General features: G+C 40.7%; 2 long non-coding RNA genes across 2 annotated transcripts in view; both read left to right on the forward strand.

Annotated features, from left to right (window-relative positions):
• Window positions 1-2,881, forward strand: part of LOC141423344 (uncharacterized) — an 81,359-nt gene extending 78,478 nt beyond the window's left edge. The window contains exon 4 of the long non-coding RNA XR_012448138.1: window positions 7-2,881. This is a non-coding gene — a long non-coding RNA (uncharacterized lncRNA). The remainder of the gene's footprint in view (window positions 1-6) is intronic.
• Window positions 2,882-6,759: 3,878 nt separating this feature from the next.
• LOC141423110 (uncharacterized) lies at window positions 6,760-13,435 on the forward strand. The gene is made up of 3 exons (XR_012447765.1): window positions 6,760-8,391; window positions 8,691-8,826; window positions 13,246-13,435. It is a non-coding gene; the product is annotated as an uncharacterized lncRNA (long non-coding RNA).
• The last annotated feature ends 983 nt before the right edge of the window (window positions 13,436-14,418 follow it).

The raw sequence follows: 14,418 nt of genomic DNA on the forward strand, positions 1-14,418 counted from the left end.
TTCTAGGTGGAAATTGTCCTTCCTACAGCCACTTAATCTCTGAAGTGTCATCATGACTCCTGGTATCTTCTCTACTTGCTTCACTGAAGAGCATGAGTTGACTCCAGACATTACCTTAGTGATACCTGTTGTTGCTCTCAAAACTATCTGACACATTGATGGCATCTCTATCCCAATCATTTCTACACTGCAACAATGTAGACTCAATTATCATTTTGATATACTTTACTGACTCCTGTTACCTCTGGACAACTTGTGTCTACAACTCTATTCCAGCTCTCTCCCCACCTCCCTTACCGGCCTGAAGCTTTCTAGTGATCCATCTTAATGAACAATTAAATTAGAATTTCAAAATTGTGTGTGTGTGTGTGTGTGTGTGTGTGTGTGTGTGTTGGGAAATGGGGGTTGTGGTCTGAGCCAACACAACAAGGAAGAAGAAATTATTTTCCATCTTGTATTAGTTACACAAAAGTAATTCTACCCACATTCTCATGACTCACCTGTAAAGGTTTTTTTTTTAAAGGTATCAAATGTAATTACTGGGATTAACACAGAGTCACTATAACTGTAAGTGTGTGACTCTTTCTTCCTCCCTTTCACCTCTTTCTTTCATTCTTAGCTCTGTCCATTTGCAGACCTGCCAGAAGGTGCCCAAAAAGGAAAATCAATCAATTCACTTGATCTGTAGAAGGGATAGGTGCTACCAAAGTTTAAGTTCAGATCTTTCATACTCTTGGGGAGTTGGAGTCATCAATCAAATTTTGTGTCTGGTTATTATGGGAAATTGACAATCAATTGGGCATGTTATTGAGCTCTGTGTTGGGCTGAGCTTGAGGTTGTTTTTGGAAATGATTTTGCCTTGTAAAGGTCACAGTACAAGCATGAAATTTCAACCTCTTTCTCAAATACAGGCTACTGGATTACAGATAGCCTCCTGCTCATTCCAGGGGTTCTAGACTGCCTTTCATAAGACTTGGGGACATCTTCCTATTCAGAGTGGTCATCCCCATAACCCATATTGTCCATGCCTGTGTCTACTGAAATCTAGACCAAAATTGAGACTGAAAAAATTAAGACACAAGTACAAATTTGCTACTTGATGAGAAGTGAAAATGTAAGAAGTGACATTGACTTTGGACAGACACAAGTCATTCAGCTGTCCTCCTTAGAAGTCAATCTTAATATGTGTCTTTAGGCAGGATCCCTCCATCTAAAAACTCATTCACTTTTCAGGGTATTTCTGTCTTAGTACCTTGAAATGCTCCCAATGACATGGCAGATGTGTCTCATTTCTGATTCCACCCCCAACTCCTCTAAGATGCATAATCTCTCTGAATCCGTATGGGGGGAGGGCTCTTAGAGCTGCAAATCCTAGAACATTTCTTCTTCTCATACTTGTGAACTTCTTGTGTTCTAATCTCAAATCTGTCTTTCAGATAAGCAAATCAGTGCCATTTCATATAATTGACAGCTAGCAGCAGATGGGGAGGTTGGTAACAAGCATTGAAATGTCATTTTGTAAGGATCAGTTCAAATGTGTACCTGAAACATCTTGTTCTGATTTCACAAAGCGAGTACAAAGAAGAAAGATATTATCAATGACAACCTATGATTTTGGTACTTTATATAATTTACAAATTCTACCTTTTGACATTTTCCCAGAGAGTTACACAAAAACATTTAAGTAAGCTAGAGTTCAGGTATGGTTTGAGTTTGCTCACCAAAGGTTCATGTGTTAGAAGCTTATTTCCCACTGAGACCACCAAATCTTGGACTTTGGGTCTTTATAAAATAACTTATTTTATTATAGCCAGAAGACAAACTAATATAGTACTATCAATCATCAGAAACTTTTGAAGAAGTGGGATCTTTACAGGTAATAAGAAGCCACCATTAGTTTGAGATTTTTATTCTGGTTGGTTCATGTGGAGGTAAGTTATAAAAAATGTAGAGCTATTTTTCAATAGGCTGGAAAACTCATTCTTAGGTATCTTTATGATCAGAAAATAGGATGCATGATTTAATACAATGCCTGGTAATAGGACACAACACGTGAAAGGGAGTTTGTTCTGAAATAGCCACAGATCTGTGTGTGAGGACTTGTAGAGGTGGAGGTGGGATTGAGAACTTGGACAGAAGAGACCTCTGTTCTGCAGTAGCTCTATGATCAAGTCCATGCTGAAACCAGTTGTGGAGGAGGGAGATGCAGTGATCACTTAGGAAATTCCTAAAGGAATGCACCTTGGATAATGTTCAGGGTAACTGTCTCAGAAGTTAGCTTTCCCTAACTATGGTAGGCTTGACCATACATAAAAACAAGAGAGAGAGAGACAGAGAGAGAAAGTGATGGAAAGGCCTATTTTTGTATTCAAAACTCTGGGAAATCAAATCTCAAAATCAAAAGGCTATATTCTTCTCAATTTTTTAATTGAAATACTTTCACATTTTGCATTTAATTTTAATTTTAACTGACACATAATAATTGCACACAGTTGTAGGGTACTGTGTGATGCTTCCAAACATATAGATATTGTACAATGATCAAATCAGAGTAATTAGCATATTTATTATTTCTTTATGGTAAAATGTGAACCAACACCTTGCTAAAAGTACCAAAAATGTAGGAAAAGTCTGAATTCCTTTTTGATCACACAGAGAAAAAAATTCCTAGATTTGACATGTGTGGTTAAGAAAAAGGCCCTCTGAAAGCTAAATGCAATGTTTGTTTTCAAATGTCCTCAGGTGAAGGCCTGTTGGCAAGTTTTTATTGCAGCACTACAACCCTTGGTGAGAAATGGAGTTTATAATGAAAATGCCGAAGCACCACCTTAATTATCAGATTGCCACTGGGCACCAGCATAATGAAGGAATTTTCTTATTTTTGCAGGATGAATACTAATTGAAGTGGGAGGAAGGAGACTTCATGAGCCCTAGCTGCAGGAAAATGGTGCCATCTAAAGGAGAGCAGAGAAAGTCACAAGGTGGCATTTGTAAATGCCTCTTTGAGTCCCAAGGACAGTTGCATTTCCACACTTGGATTTTTTATTCCAAACACAAAATTGAATTCTATTGCATTGCTAGTATAGCTGGTTGTCAGGTGGAGTTAGGAACAGGGCAGATGCTACCAGTTGCTCTGAAACCCAGCTCAGAGTACAGAAATGCTACAGAGCAGAAGTACTTCTCATTAGAAGTCTACAGAGCAGTGATCAGGTACCATTGGTTAGGCATTTCTGAGCCCAGGGAGAAGGAAGCAAGAAAGGAAAGGAAAGGGAAGGAGGGAAGGTGGAGGATAAGCAGGATGTGATGGGTATGTAAAGAAGAAAAAAGGAGGAAAGAAAAGAAAAAAAGATATAGAAAGGTTATTTTGAGCCAGCTATTCTGCTTTTGGATATGTGATACAAAATTTAGCCTTTAGTGTTCACAAGCTGTTGCATTTGTACACATAAAGAAAGTAAACCAAGAGGTACAATAAATTACCCAAATGCTATTCTGTAATCAAACCTTCCCATTAAACAGGCTTGGAGAAATGCACAAACCCCTTCACACTGCATGTATACACACCCTCACACTCACAGAGTTCTGCCTAAAATTCTTCCTTCTCCTCATTTGCCGTGCCTTTAAAATGTGTTTTCCTGCTGAATAAAAAATTCATGTGAGGACAGCAAGACTGAGAAAACCCCATCGGGATTTTAACTTTAACTTTGACAAACTGTCTCAGTAAAATGAGGTCCTTTTCATAAGCCAGGGGAAGCTTGGCCCTGGCTGTTCTGTCTCATGGCAATATATGAGAAACAAATGCCACTTGGTGACCAAGGGGTATTAATAGATCTGAAAATACATGGACTTCAACTGTCCCTACACCCTGGAGATCTGGTTAATAACATTGAATAGATGTGGGGTGTGAGGCTAAATATAGCATTTCCAAAGTAGCTGAGAATTCCAAATGCAGCAAACCACAGAACATTCCTTGAATGGAGGGCATTTTATAGGACAGGAACAAGGCAATGGAATAATTTGAGTCACTTTTGACAACCCAATTGAAAGCACCACAAACACTCAGGTGAAGGAAGGCACAATTATTTGCTAAGATAGTCTTAAACACTCTTGCTCACTCCCCAGCTGGCTCTGCTGTGTTGTCTAGACACAACCAGCCTCCCCAGAACTGGAGTTTTCCTACAACCGGCCAAAATAATGGGCAACAGGCATTAGTCAGTGGGACAGGACTACCAGCCCTTCATACAGGTTAGCTGTGAGTCCATCTACAATGACTCCTGCTGGTTTAGCAAAAGGAAGAATGAGAACATAGTATTCTCACTTTCTGCAAATCTAAGATGGTTACCTGTTCACTTACAGAAATTACTTTACAGCTTCTCTTTGGCATACCTGAATTTCTAGAATCCCTTCTATTGTACCTTAGGGTCATTATTAAATAAAATAAAGTCTACTTGACATAAAACACTGTGATACCATAACGCTTAATCTGATAACCAAGACAACTAAGTGACTAACAGGTAGGTAGTATATACAGGGTGGATGTGCTCCTCGAAGGTATGATTCACATCCCAGATGGGACAGAATTGGATGACCTGAGATCTTAACATGCTTCCCAGAATGGTGCTCAATTTAAACCTTATGAATTATTTCTAGAATTTTCCATTTATTATTTTGGCTCACAGTTTACTATGAGTAACTGAAAGTGCAGAAAGTGAAATTGTGGATGTGTGTGTATGTGGTGGGGGGAGACTACTGCATAAGAAAGATGTTTTCCTGCTAGAGTACAAACTGATGATTGGGGAAAGGACCACATAGTAGGAAGTTACTGTTGGCCTCTCACTGCTGAGCCTGAGCCTGATCCTGGCAGATGTGGAGCAAGAAAATGGGCAACCTCTCCTACATCTACAAAGAACTGACTTCCACCTGCAAATAGAAAGCTTAGAAGAGAACCCTGAGCCTCAGGCGAGATGATATGCCAACCAACATTTTGATTTCATGCTGGGGAGAACCTGGATAGAGGACCCTGCTGATTGATACCTGGGCTCTTGACCTATAGAAACTGTGAGGCAATATTACTTTAAACTGCTAAGTTTGTCGTAACTTGTTAATAGAAGATGAAAACTAATATAACAAAAACTAATATAATAATATAATATGAACTAATATAATATCTAGAGGAAATTGTCAAATAAGAACAACTAGGGAATCTTGGAGAAGAACTTAAGGAAGTTGTTCTCTGTGGTATTTTGGGGACTTTTCCGTAAATCAAATTCATTCAAAATAAAATGTTATCTGAGATGTAGCAAAAATAGGGCTTACTAGGCACTGTTTAAATATTTTGAAATTTATTAACATATGCAATTCTTGTTTAAAAAAACCAAGTAACTACTCCCCTCCACTAATTGTTTGGCAGATAAGGAAAGTGAGGCATAGTGGTTTTAGGTGACATTCTTTGAAGTCATGCAGCCTGTACACTGTAGAGCTGGGATTGAATCCAGCTTGAGTTCACATCTCTCAGCACTGGCCATACTGACTCAGTGGTACTGCTGTGATACAATGGCAGCTGAGCTGGAGGACATTGCTGAAATCCTTAGTGAGTCGCTTTTATTTTTCTCTTGGTCTTTTGTTTACCATACAAGTGATTGCAGTCACAGTGTGATTATCACAGCAGGAAGACTCAAAACACTGGAATTTAAACACTAATTTTTCTGACTGGTATTGGGGATTTTATATATTACCAAACATATTCATATATTTACCATAGCTTGCCTATCTCCTCCTAATTTCAAACCTTCATAATCTATCAAGCTACTAAATCATAAGTAAATGAACAAGATGATAGAAGGGAGAATAAACTGGGTGTGTAAAATGGAACCAAGAATGAGGAATACAAAAGTGAAGGCATGAAGTTCAATGTCTTCAACAAAAGTCAGTCAAAAATGTACTTCCAATCTTCTGGTATATTGATTTTGTACATTCACCGTACTCCAGGCTTGGGAATAAGGTGAAGTCAACCAAATTCAATTGTGAAATCCAGTCTCTTCGAAGTCCACCTGACCTCAGAGAGGCAAACAGTGAGTAATTCAAAATATTTTTGAATGAAAGTGTCAGTTTAAGATACTCAGCATAAAACATACCTACAAAGCCTATTTGCAAAGTAAATTTACTCTGGATTCTTGATACCTATGAAAGTTTTTTCTATTATATTTATTTAAAATTACAACAGTTTACATTAGAAACAAGCTCAAACAATTAAGGTAAAAGATAAATAACTGCATACAGTTTAATTTTACAAAATGCAAACATACATCTTTCATTGTTCCATTATCTGAGTATTAAGCACCACATAATTGCACAAGGCATTTTCAAATGTCTTAAAGGCTCTAAAATTACAGAGTCGACTTTTGTGAAATAGTCTTTATTTTCCTCCATTATCATACAAATAATTGACCACACAGATTAAATTTAAATCAGAATTGGCTATGTCTCCTGAAGAGTTCATTTGTCTTTTGCAGCTAAAGGTTGGCAGCTTGTGACAGCTCATGGAACTTCTTTGGGCCCTTGTGGGACACAGAATGGGGATGCAAGTTTCCAGAATTTAGGGTGTTTCAGCCAAGAGGGACCCTCAAGTGCTTTCAGACTGGAGTGATGTCACTTCAGGGTTTGCTCAGGACAATCCCCCTTTTAGTAATTCAGGGCAATTCTAGTCATATCCGTTAGCATTCTCAGAAATGCTTAAGAGACAGGATAGGTAGGCCCAGGGAAGCCCTAGCATGCAGATTTGCCTGAACTCAGAGACCTGTGATCACTCCTAGGGAGGCAAGAGTCCAACACCCTGCTGCCTTCAGAAGCACCCCACCTTGCATTGTGGTAGCAAAAAGGGAGAGGCAAAGCAAGAGTCCTTTTCATCTCACCATGGAATGAAAAATTATTCATCACTGCTATTATTCCCTCAATAAGAAAAGAACATATTTATATATTTTTTTTTCATTAAAGAGTAATGTAACTGGGTGTGGGGGTACATGCCTGTAATTCCAGCTACTTAGGAGGTGGAGGCAGGAGGATCAAGAGTTTGGGGCCAACCCGGGTAAAATTTAGTGAGAACCTATCTCACAATAAAACAGAAAACAAGTAGGCTGGGGGTGTAGTTCAAGGTAGAGCATTTGCCAGGCATGTGTGAAACCCTGGGCTCATTCCCCAGTACTGCAAAGAAAAAAGAAATTTGTATTTTTGCCAATAAATTAGCAAACATGGACATAGGAAAAAGAGAACAATTCGGGTAAAATGTCCTCCAAAAGATCCAGCTAATAGTTACTCAATTGCCAAGATGCATAGGGAACAGAGTGACTAATTCTTGGTGGTTAGATAGTGTTTTCATGGTGTGTTAAACTTTCAGAAACCTGATCTGGGGACTGGAATGATTTCTGAAGCATTATCTCCCTTCCCTAGCCCTCAGCTCAACTCTGCTCTTCTTAGTTTCTCCCAGTTGCTGGCAGAATGACTCAAGTGGTAGAGTGTCTGCCTAGCAAGCTTGAAGCCCCAAGTTCAAACCCCAGTACCACCAGAATTCTTTTCCCCAATCATAACTTTCTGAGACATTTACCTCTGTAACACAAGGGAGGAGGGAGATATCTGAGGAGAGGTCCATTTGGATGTTGTGATCAGATGCCACAGAGGAGGAATGGCAGCCTTTGGAAGAGATGACCCTGCTGGGCTGGAGAAGTCTGATCTGGGCTGGGAAGTCAGTATCCAATTTCACTATTGTTCTTCCAGAATCTAACTTGACACCAGGCATGGACTAGGTACTTGGTAAATTGTTATTAACAGAGGTGCTTTGTACAATTTTGTCATTGCTGGGTTCATTCTAGTCCAAATTAAACTGTAATGTAAGTGTTTCAAAATGGTTTCAAAATAATTTTACTCCTCCAAATGTGTCATGAATGTCTAACTTCTTTGCCAGACAGTGGGGAGACAGGGGTGATAAGAAGAGGGCCCAGATACTCAGAGTCAGATAAAGCAACATGTAACTGGGTGTAGTGGTACATGCCTGTAATTTCAGCTACTTAGGAGGTAGAGGCAGGAGGATAAAGAGTACAAGACCAACCTGGGTAAAATTTAGTGAAGCAGCATGGTGTATCTGATCAAGCTAGTGAGAGAGACTTGGGTTCAAATCCCAACTATGTGTGCATTAGATTTATGACTTCAGGCAAAATGCTCAGTATTATTAATAATGTCTCTTCAGCAGGCAAATGATGTCAACTTACAGCCTGTTTGAGGATTAAGCGTGTTAGTTGACGAGAAGCACCTGGAGGCCTGCCCAGCACATGTCAACCCCATCAATGAATGGCGGCTGTCACTATTATTTAACAGCTCTACAATCTTGGACAGGTGAAACTTGTGAGTCTGTTTACATAGGTGAAAAATGGATATAATAATATGATGATTCATAATGTGTGGTGCACTGAAAGGTTTTTTATTGTTTGAATGAGCCACAAGGGATGGGCCCCTGCCATAGCCCCACTTCAATCATGGGGACACAAAAGCTAAAGGCTTTAAACTGGGCCATAACTCAGATAGTCAGAAGCCCTAGGTATAGAGACAGAATATCTGGGCCAACATCTGTGGTGGGTGATTGGAACTGGTGCCCAGCCAGGGTCCCTTAGGTCCTTTTAACCAGCTCTGTGTTGTTGCTACAGCTCTGCTATGAGTCACATACAGTCATCAGAGGTTGCCCACTGCAACATCTTGGAAAACACACAGAGAGACGTCTCCCTCTCCAAGGTCAAACACTCCAATGTATAATTTACAGTCCAGAGCACACCAGGAAATCAGGTAAGCTTGGGTGTCACCCAAACTCAGATCCCAGCTTTGCTACTTTCCCTCCCCTTCTCTGTCCTGCTCCCTAGATCCCTTGCCATTGTCCCTGGGAGCAAGTCCTTGCTAAGGTTCTTCCACTTAAACCTGTTGCACAAGGTCTGCTGCTCAGAGAACCTGAATGAAGACTGCCGAGGATGACATTGGTCACATAAAAGATCATGGTAGTTGCTTGATTGTTCATCTAAAATTTCAAATCTCAGGTGCTTTTCCTAGGAAGTGGGGCTGACTTGAAAGGCTGGTTCCCTTAAGGCCAGCCTGGCCTCAGTTCTTCTCCCAATCCCATGAGAACTTGCCATGTGCTAAATCACAGGTCCATGAAGACTTGGCTTCCATATTTCTTCCTTGTAGCTACAGCCCAGCTCAGAGTTTGTCCTGGATGATAAATATCTTCAGAAGTGTTTTCCTGTTACCACCTCACTGTGTCTTCAATAAACTTAAGAATCTGATCCTCACTTTGCTGATGAAATCCTGACAGGTGCAGAATTATGTTATCTAGGTTTCATGGCCAACACAGATCAGGGTTGGGGTGTAGGGTCATTCTGATCATCATGTCCTTACATTAGCCTTGATCAGGTCCCCATGAGCTTCCTGACCTGAAGGCTGTTAAGCATACAGATTCCCAGGCTCCATTCCAGATGTATCAATCAGACTTCCAACAATGGAGTCTGGAAATGCCAAGAGCTATTTCTACTCACCAACATTTAATAATTAGATTGAGGGGGAAATAATGTAATCTAGGATGGTTTTCTAGCTGATGTTTTATTTGGTATGAAACTGTATGAAGTTTATAAGGTGTATACATTTACTGAATATGGTGGTGACTGATGCTTGGTGTCCCAGAGTTAATTTTGCAAGATACTTCATGTAATGCATGCACAGTGATATATCATTGGATTTGGGGGGAGGGAAGTAATCCACTACTCATGGATGCTTTAACTGGGAATGGCCTCACGATGGTGTCCTTCCTGGATTCTGTAGTGAGTCTTTTACCAATTACCAGAAAAACAATCAGGCTGCAGAACTGGCTAACTATCGAGCAACTTTATATTTCGATGGACTTGCTGCAGTGTCAGACACACCCAAAGACATCCTCATCTCCTCCTGCTCACCAAGCATGCCTTTCACCTTTCTAATGCCCTATGTTATAGTGGCAAAACAAGTCAGATGGGCTCAAGGAGATCAAAATTGAGGTTGCCTTTGGAATTCTTGGTAATGCATTTCAATCTGTGGTCTTTCCCCTCTCAATCCTCTCGTTTGCTCTTTTTTTAACCACTGTCTTCTGTACTAAGACAATTATTCAAAGTGGGCAGAGTTACTCACTGATTTCGTGCTGTGTAGGAAAAGGGTGACCTACTGTCAGCTCTCCAGAAGACCATTGGAAAAATGGTCTTTGCTGTGGATCCAACAAAGTCAAGTCTATTAAACCTGCTGCAGTCAAGGAGAAATTGGCTGTGTGAGTCTTAGCGATGTCTCAGAATGAGGAAGTCACAGGAGGGCATCTGCAGGACAGCTTATGATGTAGCAGCTTTAGGTTGGTGGACACAGCAAGGGGAGCACAAGCTCTAATAAAATGTTTTGCTGGCTCAGAATCTTCTCTTCCTGGAGCAAACAGCTATTTTTGCCAGTTCCCTGTGCCATTTAACATGGGTACTGAGGTAAAAACATAGAATGTGACCTCCGGGACTGAATTCAGGGTCTGTGTTCAACAGTCACAAACCTGAAATCCCAATGAACCCACCAGCATACAGGTATTTCTGTAACTATCCACCCAATGTGGCATGGGGGCAGTACAATGTCCCCCAGACCTGGCGTGCTGAGCCACTGGACACCCAAGGATGAGGCCCTGGGAACCCAGAGGAAGGAAGGCTGCTTCTACAGTACACATAAATGATGACACTGGCCAGCATTCCCTACCCTTGCTGACACAGGCCTAGGGTGCCCAAAGCACACACAGACGGGGGGAGTATGGTGAGGCTGCTCAGTTAACCTCAATTTCCTTTCAACACCAAATAGAACGAGAGCTAAAAATAATTTTTTGTTTGCAAAAATGAAGAAAGTTTTAACATTCACATAATTGCTCTTGTGCCCTGAGTTTGTTCAAAATACACGTGTGTTTGTGTGTGTGTGTGTGTGTGTGTGTGTGTGTGTGTGTGTGTGTGTGTATTGGCTTGGGTTGCTTCAGAGGCAGCAGATCTACAGTAGGATGCTGAGTGCACACAATGAAATTGGGAGGAAGCCCCAGGAAGCACCAGCAGGAAGGAGGAAAGAGAGAAAAGGCAGAAGCCATGCTGGCTGTAGCAGCAATCGTGGGGAGAAAAACCCAATGAGCCCTGTACTCAGTAGGTTCCTACTGATCAGCAAATTACAGCAACAGGACATGTGCCCTTCAAACATAGTAACTTGAAGCAGCTAGGATCTTTATGGCAAAAAGAAATGTAATCAAATACCACACCTGCCCTTTCTTCTCAGATGGGCTTTGGAAGCTGTTTGCCAAGGTTCAGATTTAGGTCCCATTATTGACTTTTGTGCTCCTGACTCAGATGTCAAAGCCTGGATAAGACTTTCTAGCTTCTTAAATATTTAACAAAAATGGGATGGGGAGAGTGTCCAAAGCAACTTGCTTTCTTTCCCTCATTCAACAAGCATGGTGTTGGACCAGATAGATAGTACTAGCATCTCTACACCACCATTGGTTCCTCTAAAGTAGAAAATGACACCAGCCTCTGGCCATGTGGAGTCCCCACAGCTGGAGAGGGGCACACACCATTGTGAGAAGCAATGTGACTTATCTCTTGCTCCCTTCTATTCTTTCTTTCCCATCAGGCCTTAAAAATATGTCAGCAAGTCTTCCTTATTCAAAGGGCAGACACACATGACAAATTTACAGATAGTTGCCTCTGTTGCTAAGGAATTGCAAGCAACCAAGAAAGATTTTCACATTTAGAAAAAGGGCCACTTTCCCTCCTCCTTTTCCTGAGAAGGGTAGAACAGCCTCACCCTGGTCTTTCATATTTTCTTTCCTTTTAGAAAAAATAATATTAGGCAAACTGGAGTAGCATAGAAATGTGGATTAAAAAAAAAAAACAAGGTACTCATTTTGTAATGAACAATAAATTTAGCCCTGTCACCATTTTCTGTTATTACAATGAGGACTTGGAGACATTTACTTTCTTCATTATCAAAGAAAGTTGCCATGAGTGGCAGTAAACAAAATTACTAGGTCAGGAATAATAAAGAAGGTTTACAACAAAGTCTTATGAGAGATTTGGGTTAAAAAGTAGCTTCTGGTTATATTCCCTTTGTTTATTCTTAATCAATTAATTAATTTTGCAGTGCTAGGGATCAAACTCAAGGACTCATGCATACTAGGCAAACACTCTATCATTGAGCTGCATTCCCAGCCCCCATATTTAATCAGAAAAATAAGTTAACTGGAAAATCTTGTGCAAAATATGCAATTTCAGGGCTTGGGGTAGGTGTATGGACCCCTCATTCATTGGCCACTGATGGCTGCACCTTCCTCCAACCTTCAGTACCACATGTGGGGTCAACAACAGACAGAGGTGAACTCAGCATTTTCCTCTTATCCTGATTTGTGATTTACTTATACTCACTTCTTTTAGCTGCTCATTCAAAAGCAGCAGTCTTTGATATTTTCACAAGAAATGAGTCTTCTTTGTTTTCTCATGGAGAGATGTTAAGGGGTACCAGGAGGATGCCAGGAAGGAGGTGCTCCTGCTGGCCTTACGCATCTGAAAAGGCACCAATCTATTACCATAACAGGGAGATTGCAAATACAGTAGCTGCTCTGCAGGTGGAAGTTCACTTCTCCCTGAGGTAGACAGTTGTGCATACTCAAAGTCTGGCTTCTGGCCATTGAGTCCAAAGTGACTGCTTTAGTCCTCTTCATCTCTAGCCAATGAGAAGCAGGAAAAGGGCTCTTCTCCTTTGGCTCCCAGAAGACCATTCACAGCCTCTCAACTCACATCCCATTGGACAGAGTTTAGTCACATGGGCACAAGAACATTGAATAGATGTGTTTTGACAAACAACTAGCAGCATCCACCATTTGGAGTCACTCCATTTGCTGGTGATTTTAGCAAACTCAGGGTGAGAAGGCATGTTGAACAGGCTTCACGTCTTAGGTAATTCTGATCTCTTGGCTATAACCAACTAGGGCCATTTCATTATGAGTCCAGTTCTGGCTTAGTGACAGAGTTGTCATGGGTAACAGTGTCTGTGACAACAATGGGGTTGGAATGGAGTGACACCCAGCGTATTCTAGATAGTTAGAGATCAGCATATTAGAGCATCTTGCATTCATGGGAAATACGATCAACAAGGATTGATGTTCCTTTGCTTCTGTATCTCTAGGTTCCTTTCCTTGATGTAATCCATCAACTTCCAGAGAATACAAAAGTCCCTGAAGAGTAAAGCCTACATCTCTCAGAAATGTGCAGTGTTGATCTCTGGTAAGACATGGTCTTGCAAGTCAGTAAAAATCCAAAGCTCTCTCCAACAATATAGTTCATTAGTTACATTGGAAGGAAAACAAAATGGCCAAACTTTCATCCACATCCACATCCACAGGCTAATCTCAAAGATCTTCAGGTGTTTGGCTGCAGTCCTAAACGGCCCTGCCTCCTTTTCTATAGCTGCTCTTGGAGACTTTCCTACAAGCGACAGAGGGCAAGGGAAGGCTGCTGAAGCTCAGCCTTCAGGCAGCTTTTGCATAGTCCCTCTCTCTGCACGCATACGCATTGTTCTTGTGTATTCTTTCTAGTAAAAAAGAGACCACAGCACATGCTTCAAAAGCCTTTGAAGCTTCTGTTTTTAAATTTAGAAAGAATGTGTCCTTTGCTGGCTATTATGAAGATGCTATGACCTGCTGCTGAGGTATAAAAACAGAGAAGAAGCATTGTATAAAGAGAGCTGAAGAAATCCAGGTGGTGTGATTTACCCAGGTGAATTTCTTAACTGAGCCTGACTGTAGGAGGGATCAGCTGAATCTCCAAACCAAGTGGAGGAAATGGATGGAAATGTAGACATGGAACGTTCACCTCCTCATTGGAGCACTCACTTCCTCAAAAGACAGCAGACCTGCACATCGTCTGAAGACCAACTGCACAAATCATTTTGTTTATAAAATCATTCTTTCTTTGCTTTCTATTGTTTACTCTTGGATAACTTTATTTTTCAAAGATGTTATCCATTTTTACAAGAATGATTCATGCTCACCGAAGAAGAATAGGATACCACATAAAAGTGGAACAAAGAAAAAAAGGCACTCTGAAGTCACTCCAAATCCTTGTGTACATAATTTTTTCTTTCTATTAGAATAAAACATGTCAGAGTAAATGAGTGTCTTTGTTTCCTTTCATTTAACATTTTAGTGTTTTAATTCTTTGGCAAGCATCACTCAAAATTTTGCTTGAATTTCTCTGGATGATGTCATTTCTTATCCTCTGTTAATACTCTTTTCCCATTCTGGTTAGAATGGTCTTGACTCTGTATAGAGCCACCTGCAATTTTCTAGAATGCTCTCAC

Source organism: Castor canadensis, chromosome 5 (genome assembly GCF_047511655.1).
Source record: "Castor canadensis chromosome 5, mCasCan1.hap1v2, whole genome shotgun sequence".
Taxonomy (NCBI): Eukaryota; Metazoa; Chordata; class Mammalia; order Rodentia; family Castoridae; genus Castor; species Castor canadensis.